The sequence below is a fragment of the Amphiura filiformis genome, chromosome 17 (genome assembly GCF_039555335.1).
Source record: "Amphiura filiformis chromosome 17, Afil_fr2py, whole genome shotgun sequence".
NCBI classification, from domain to species: domain Eukaryota; kingdom Metazoa; phylum Echinodermata; class Ophiuroidea; order Amphilepidida; family Amphiuridae; genus Amphiura; species Amphiura filiformis.
Genome location: NC_092644.1, coordinates 14,025,152 through 14,034,258, shown reverse-complemented (window position 1 = coordinate 14,034,258; position 9,107 = coordinate 14,025,152).

Sequence of the window (9,107 nt, the reverse complement as noted above, 5' to 3'; positions counted from 1 at the left end):
TGATCTACGCAAAGTGTATTGTTAACTTCATTGAATTTGATTTGTGCATTATAATAGCACAGCTGTTTTCCCATCTTTGAAGGATCAAACCCAAATAGATCAGACCAAAAAGAGTGTAACCATCAGACCACAAAGTGATTACGCAAATTCGTGGTATCAGAATGCACCTTTTGTATGGCGATCATTATGATCTAGGTTCAGAACTCAATGGCGTGTTTATAGTGAGACAATCTTCCGGTTATTTAGCTAAACTCCGGGGCTAAACTGCCGCGTAGTCTAGATTTGCAATGGTTAGTAAAACATAAACAATAGACTGCGTGCATGGCAGTCCAGCTAAATACCGGATAATCTGGCTCACTATTCGCCAGCGAAGTAGTTACATAACTCATTGGTAACTGGATCACGCACCTTTTGAAATTGGTAGTACATACATGCCATAGACTTAATTTTGTGTTGCGATCATTTCGATCTGGTGCAGAACTCAAAAGCGTGATCCAGTTGACATAAGTGATAATCGGATTACACGTAACACTCGCTGGCGAATAAACACGATAAATGCGTGGAATAGTCCATGCTAATCCCTTACACGTAACAATTAAATGACAAAGATTTCAATAGACTTATTTGTTGAGTGCAGGTATATGGCAAGCCATTAGGGTCATAATGTGTTGTGTAATTTCCAAAACTCCTTATAACATGTTCTCATTGTGTGGTGAAAATCCCACAACGCATGGAATCAACACTTTATCATAGTAATGGCAGGATCATGGTTATGGCCCCAAATTGCTTACTATACACGTATGCAAATCATCACTTTTGATTTACCCGTGGGTGCGAACATAGAAAAGTTGGTACGAAATTGATCTGTGAGGGTTTTGTGGGTTTTATACTAAAACGTATGAACTTTACAATAATAATAATGATAATGCTTTTAGATAATAAAAACACAAAAATAAATCATTGATGTTGAAGGCATTGCAATTTCTCCCGAATTGACAATTGTACAAATATCCTTCCCCAGTTAATGCCTTTGTATAAAACAGTTAACTGATGTTATCAAAGACACGTTGATTCATTCCTATTTTATTTCATTTACATTTGCATTTTACTTGTTGCAATTCGAAGTAGAAGTGATGTAATAATCGGATTAACCTCCATAGCAATAGATAAATACAATTTTTGAATTAATGTCAAAGTACAGAGATAAAGACCTGGATCGTAATTCTATAGAATGGTTAGTATCTTTGAGAAGAGCGGTATTGTTTTGAGCGATATATTCAAAAATTGTATTCATAATGGCAATTAATCCTGTTACATCATCACTTCTACGGCGAATATAAAAGTCACGCCTGCTTTTAGATTTTTAGTACACTATACAAGATGGCTCGAAGTAGTTACACGAAAGAGTTTAAGCTAGAGGTAGTTGCTTTTTACTATCAAACGAATCTGTGCGAAACCACAAGAAAGTATAAACTAAACAGTAAAAACGTCCTGAGATGGGTTGCACAAGAGAAGAAACTCATCCTAAGCAAGCCCAAGAGCAGAAAGATCAAGGGGAGTAGTTCGCCATTGTGGCCTGAGTTAGAACAGATACTCATTAAGGAGTTGTTGGAGACTAGGGAGAGGGGCCTCCGGATCAAGAGATGGTGGGTTATGAATAGAGCGAAGGAGTTGAAGCAACAGATGAATCCTTCTCATCCTCTGTCTTTTTCCGAAGGGTGGTTTCGGAAATTTATCAGCAGGCATGATATTTCTTGGAGGGCCTCAACATCAACCGCTCAGACACCGCCAGCTGACAAGGAAAAGATCGTCCAAAACTTTCATCAGTTCATCAGAAAAAATGCCGTAAGAGGAGCGACGAAGGCGCAGAAGAAGAGGCCCTTGGTAAATGGAACACGCAAGTGATAGCAAACATGGACCAGACACCAATGCCATTTGTGTTTGGTGGTGGCAAAACCTATGAGCAGAAGGGGAAGAAGAGTGTTTGGGTTCGAGGAGGTCAATCAGGACAAGACAAGCGGCAATGCACTGTCCAGTTGACCATTTTCGCTGACGGGCAGCCACGCGTGAAGCCTTTGATCATCTTTCGCGGCACCGGCACACGACTAAGTGCAAAAGAAAAAGAAGAGTGGGATGAAAGAGTTCAGGTGACCTTTCAGAAGAACGCCTGGTGTGACGAGGACATCATGATGTCATGGATTGATGATATGTGGTACCCTGCAATCAGAAATGTTGGGAAAAAATCTGTGCTGGTTGCTGATGTACATCGTGCACAAAAGACGAAAGATGTTCTTGAGAGACTGAAACAAATCGGAACTACACCAGCGCTAATCCCCCCTGGATGCACATCCCTTATCCAACCATTGGACGTGTGTTTCAATAGAACTTTCAAAGACAAATGCTCTGATTTATTCACCACCCACATGCAGGTTGGTATAACCAATTCCTGGTTGAACATAAAAGCAAAAAATAAAGACACTAATAATGATTGTATTAAAATTTTTATACATTCACAAAGAATGGGCATAACTAAGGGGCACACCATTATATTTCCAGGGGAGGCATTGGATTTTTTGGAAAAAAAAACTTTGAACGCTAGCACGGCTAGTGAGAAGAAAAAAATTTGCCCACTAGTAACACGAAAAAAATATTTCCCTACCCAACTCAGTGTAAAGGATGATACATTAAATTTGAACAAAAAATCGCCACCAAAGTGACCAAAGGCGGTAACAAAATTGTTTCCCACTTCGGCGACGAAAAAAATTCCGTCCGACCCAAACTCCCACCCCACCCCCAAGAATTTAATCCTTAAAGCACAAAAAGTTGTCAATAGAGGCCCTGCATGCTTTTATCAATTGGCTCCAAACAAAGGATTTGAATCGGCGTCCTTCGCCGTAATCATGGCACCGTGCAATCCATTCACTCAAATATTGTCAGTGCATTTGTAGTGCATGTGAGACGAACTGTCGCGGTAGATTGCAATCATGCTTTTGTTAAATGCATTTGAGTAATCCGCCATATTTACGGTATGACACGTCATATGCACACCCTCTATTGTGTTCAAACAAAGGTGATGATGAAAATTCTTATTTCCTCACAGGATCATTTGGCGGAGTACGCCAAGAATGAAATTTCAGCGAGCCAACGGCGCATCCTAATCACGAAATGGGTTGGGCAAGTATGGGAGGAGATGTCCACTACTATGAGATCTACCATAATTAGGAGTTTCCAGAAGTGCGGAATATCCGTGGCCTACAACGGGTCAGAGGACCACCTAATCAACATTGAAGGTCTAGACAGCTACAGCGTTGAATGATGCCCGATTGTATTGTTGTTATTGAAATCATAGGAGCGTAGCTAGGGTTGGTGGAGCACGGGATTCTTTCAGGACAGTAGAAACCTCATTATTAGAGACTTGGGGGTATCCTCAGAACGATTTTTAGCAGTATCACGGCATTTTGTTGAACTGGGAGATTTTTCAAATCTATTGCCAAAATTAGCACCAATTTAGCAGTATCACGGCATTTTGATCACTAGGTCCATTTAACGCATCTCAAAACATGCACCCAGTGAAATCCCTTTGGCCTCCAATACCCCCACCACTTAGCTACGCTGCTCTCCATATTAATTGTTAAATACAAGAGAAACAGAAAAAATGAAAAGAAAGAAAAAGAAAACCAATGAAGAAACAAAGAAAAATAAAACAAATAAAGAAATAAATAAGAAATAAAGAATGATAGAAAGAAAAAAAAAAGAAAGAATAGAAAAAAGAAAGAAAGAAAGAAAGAGAAAAGAAAAGAAGATATTAAAAAGAAAAGAAAAAATAGAGAAAAAACCCTAATATAGAAATAAAAAAATTTGAAGAAAAAAACTTGAAAACACCAAAAAGGTTACCATTTCCCAAAACAGAAAAAAATATTGACATACATTCTAAAGAAATCATCTGTCAGAAATTCCTGCATGGCGAGCTATTTATCTTCCTTCAAAGTTTTCCCTATCCTCGCACTATAGTCTGGTGCTCTGCTCACTGCGCCACGACGCTCCATGTGAATATTTGTCTAATCATCATGAATAATGGTTGTTTGATCTTTGTCATAATTGAATGTGTCGATAGGTTTCACGCTTCAACTACACGTACCCTTAACTATCAGTGACGATAATGGGCTTTTACAGGGAGGGCGCTCTCACATTTCGAAAAATCCCAAAGCGCCATTAGGCGAACGTTTACGGTAGATATATAACAGATGCCTACTACTAAGAAACAGACAAGGTTGAGACATGTAAACATGGCAATAGATAGGTACATAGACACCTTGCTAGAATCGTGTATGTTCTTTGATATATGTTCTTGTACTGATAGTGTTAAATTACTGTCAGAGTCACTGTAATCAATGTCAATAGCAACAGTGCTTTTATTATAGAACTTTACTTTTGAAATGGGGAGGCCGACACAAACCTCTGAAATAGGATACACATCGGTACCCAGTCCTGCTAAAACAAAAGAGGCGATGCCGAAACTGACTGCCACTAACCACTGTATACAAGCAATCGAGCCACCGTTGTACTAAATTGTTGATTTCCAAATGGGTACTTTACACCTAGAAAACGGTCTATGCTTATCAGTGTTATCAAGAAAGCTGAAAGCCTCACTGGACAATACAGATAAAGCTCCCGCAAACCTGCACAATGCACTTCTTCGCCAGGAGTCAGAATTTGCTGGGAAAAAATCTGTATAATACATATACTGAAAGCAAAATGATCAGATATATGCACATGATAATATCAGAGACCGAGAGGTTTGTGATGAAAAGAAACTGGACCTTATTTCTTTGCTGCCTATGCTTAAATCCTTTCCACAGAGCAAATATGTGACTCCTCGCCACAACTGAGCCCGGATGTCGCCAGTGCCACTATTGAGATATGCTCCATCGAACTTAACAATAAACAATAGGAAAGAAAGGATTTATTGACTGTTTTATTGATTTTTCACTACTTAAATGTCAAGTACTATAGACATGATATACATCATTTTAAAGCTAATTTCAAGCAGAATATTTTGGTTGAATATCTCAAAATGATGATTGGCGACATCCGGGCTCAGTTGTGGCGAGGAGTCACATATGTTTCCAAGAATTCCAAAGATGCTCATAAACCACATAACAATACGAAGGATATCAAAGGTCAACATGCGCTCACATGTTAAGAATGGAGAAGGTGGCTTATCACTTGTACATTGTATAGATGATGCATAACAGCAGATGTAGTTACTAACAATTTAGCAGTTTTATCTAACCCCGACAATGCATTACTTTGTATCCATCGAAGTGTGTTTTCTTTCAGGGCAACTGTTTGTAAAGAGGTACACTTTAAAAGTATTGGAATTTGGTCCAAATTATTGCTAGACAGGTTTAAATACTGTAATTGAGTGAGACCATAGAAAATGGTTTTTGGCAGATGATGAAGCTGGTTATCATGAAGTACAGGGTGGGCCATTAAAAAGTTCACACTTTTTCGATGGCTTATTTCTCAGAAATGAAAACACATATTGAAATAAATTGAACATATTTGTAAACCTCTATGTCTGGACTGTCATTGCTGAAAAGGGCATTAACATCCATGGTCTAATTACAAAATGGCGACCATTTAAAGCAGAGAAGTCAAAAACCACTTTGCACACACGTAAGACTATAGACAATGATCATGCATATTAAGTTTTTAGGCTTGAGCAATTTAGTGCGTGTGTGAGTTGTTTACCGTTTGAAAATCATTCACCTGTGAAATTGACACAAAAGGCTGATTGGACATGCTCATTTACATAACAAATACATTAGTTTTGGAGGGAGCTTCAAATTTAAAATGCCTTATGTATGCGTTCTTGTCATTCATGTTAGAGATACCCGTATAAGTACTTTGAGGTGATTCTTGCTGTTCAAAATGCGGCAGTTTACAAAGGAGGAACGAATTTTCATCGAGGAGGAAATATTAAGAACCGGAAAGAGAAGGAGATACATTTCTGACACCTATTTATAAATTTATCTTGTTATATCTCTATATAAGATTTATGTTATAGTGCAATAACCATCATGAAGACTCGGGTATAAAATTATGCACATTATCTAGAATGCGACTGCAAACAAACGTTAACTGCGCAGATTATTTAAAGCTACTGTTACATATTCTGTTCAACTGGAAGGTATTTATTTAAATATGGTTAATTTACAAGAGAAATATTGACAGAACTTTCATGCATACTGTTATTTTTCTTCCTTTGTTCCTAATCCATTGTGATGTGAACCAGCGACCACCATATATCGCGTGATCATCCGCTCCATTTGACTTACGTGTGTGCAAAGTGGTTTTTGACCCACTTGCTTCAAATGGCCGCCATTTTGTAATTAGACCATGGATGTTAATGCCCTTTTCAGCAATGACAGTCCAGACATAGAGGTTTACAAATATGTTCAACTTATTTCAATATGTGTTTGCACTTTTGAGAAATAAGCCATCAAAAAAGTGTGAACTTTTTAATGGCCCACCCTGTAATAACCACTCCAGATTTGGCATTCCTTCAAATACACCTGGGTGTATCTCATATAATTCATTGTTCTCCAGGTGTAACCACTTCAGATTTTCCAGTCCTTCAAACACACCAGGCTGTATCTCCCGTAATTCATTGCACCTCAGATCTAACCACTCCAGACTTTCCAGTCCATCAAACGTACCAAGCTGCATTATTTCATTTATGTTATTGCTCATCAGGTCTAATCCTATCAGACCTACCAGTCCATTAAACACACCAGGCTGTATTGCATGTAATTCATTACTCTCCAGGTCTAGCAACTCAAGATTTGTCAGTTCTTTAAACACACCTGACTCTATATTATACAATTCATTTTCTCCAGGACTAAACTCTCCAAACTTTCCAGTTCTCCAAATACACCAGGCTGTATCTGTTGTAATACATTGCTATCCAGGTCTAACCTCTCTAGACTTTCCAGTCCTTCAAATACACCTCTATGTATCTCATATAATTCATTGTGCTTCAGGTCTAACCACTTTAGATCTGCCAGACTTGTAAACACACTAGGTGGTATATCATGTAATGCGTTATAACTTAGATTCAATGTTTGTAATGAGGAAGCAAACCTCGCAAATGCAAATGGTTTTATGCTATGCAAAGTACTGACAGCCCAGCTAAGACTATTCACATCATCAGAAGGATACAGCACTTGAGTCACAAACATTCTTCCATCTGCAATTACTGATTACAGAGACATTATCTAAAACGCAGGTACAGTTGGATGAGCATTCAATGCGACAAATTGTATCATTAACTTCCTCCACACACTGCACTGTCTTATTGATATCTTGTCCACTAATGGTCATTTGCTTACAATTGGATAAAATCATGTATAAAATCACTACTGTTGCAACATAGCATATTTTACCAGCCATACTGTGATTGCATGCATATCTATCCATGATGATGCTCTCAGCTCTCATTCATAGCATAAAATGATCAGTTTGTCCCAATTGGTTCCTGTGTTAATGTTACAGAGTTTTATATTTCAATTTATCAAAACACTTAGTGTTATTGGCTATATCATATATGTTTGTAATTTATTAGCTTTCATTATAAGATTGATGAACACCAGTGTGTGTGTGGAAACCACTCCATGGTAATCCAATGCAGTAAGGCTATATTAATTTTAATTGTTTGTCTCAAAGCTCTTCAGTCTTTGAAAACCTAACACGGAATGCGGATTTCTTTTTAACTTTCTTTTTTTTTTAATATAGAAATTTGAAATTGTTATCAAGGTGATCGTTATGCATTTTGATACTGTGATATCCATATACAGGGTGTCCCAAAAAAAAGAGGCCCCTCATTGCACCCTCTTTTTCTCCAATTTTGAAAAGTTGATCAAATATATTTTGGTATGTAAAAAAACCTTGAGTCGTTAGCTTTAATAAACCAAAACAATTATATCAATCGGCTCACAACTTTTGAAGATATGCTCTTTTAAAGAAATTTACCCGTTTTCACTCTGTCCACGTAGAAGGTTTGGCTACTTCAAAGATTGAAAAGTAGTACACATACCATGCATGAATATCAAACATTCCTCAATGATAACCTTATAAAATAACTTTATTTATGGAATGGGCTTTACCGGTGGGTATATGGGCAATGGATTTTGTTAATAGTGTCATTAATTTGTGGGTAAAATGGATGCCGACTTCTTTTGCTTTACTTGTAATTACTTATTTTTTCTTGGTTATTTATGCCTTTTTGATTTATTATGTTTCTTACTTTGTTGTTTCTTGCTTTTTTTGTTGTTTATTTACAACATGAGTCAATTCTCTTTTTAGGATACAAGGTAGCCCTAAAAGGCTGTTTGGGTTGTCTTTGGTTCTTCTGAAGTGAGTTTACTGTGCTGCTCTGCCCTCTACCTGGTTGCCTCCTTGGCGAATACAGGTTTCAGCCCTGGTCCTCCTTGCATCAATTGCTTTATGCGTACCATCCTTGTGGGCCGGATACTTACGAATGCATTCAGTAATACGTTTGCGAAGATCTTGGATTTTGCCACAAAGGAAAAAAAATCAAGTGGTGTGAGGTCTGGTGATCGTGCAGGCCACTCCACAGCATGAGCTATCCCAACCACTCTGTTATTCCGTGGACAGAGTGAAAAACGGGTACTTTTATTCAAAAGGGCATATCTTCAAAAGTTGTGAGCCGACTGAAATAATTGTTTTGGTTTATTAAAGCTAACGATTAAAGGTTTCTTTACATACCAAAATATATTTAATCAACTATTCAAAAATAGGAGAAAAAGAGGGCGCAATTAGGGGCCTCTTTTTTTTGGGACACCCTGTATATAATGTGCTGTATGACTGTTTAAACAAATAAATCACATATACAGCCCATATCTTGAGTTGCGTTCATCTTTTATTTTCAAGTTGTTCTGTCAAAATGTGTTTAACAAAGCAAGTAGCCAAAACTGTTGAATTCTGAACCTGATACTGCCTTCTGCACTAAGACGGCTAATTCTGCAATTTTGGAGTTAGTGATGCATGGATTACTACCAGAAAATATTTCCACAACAATGTCT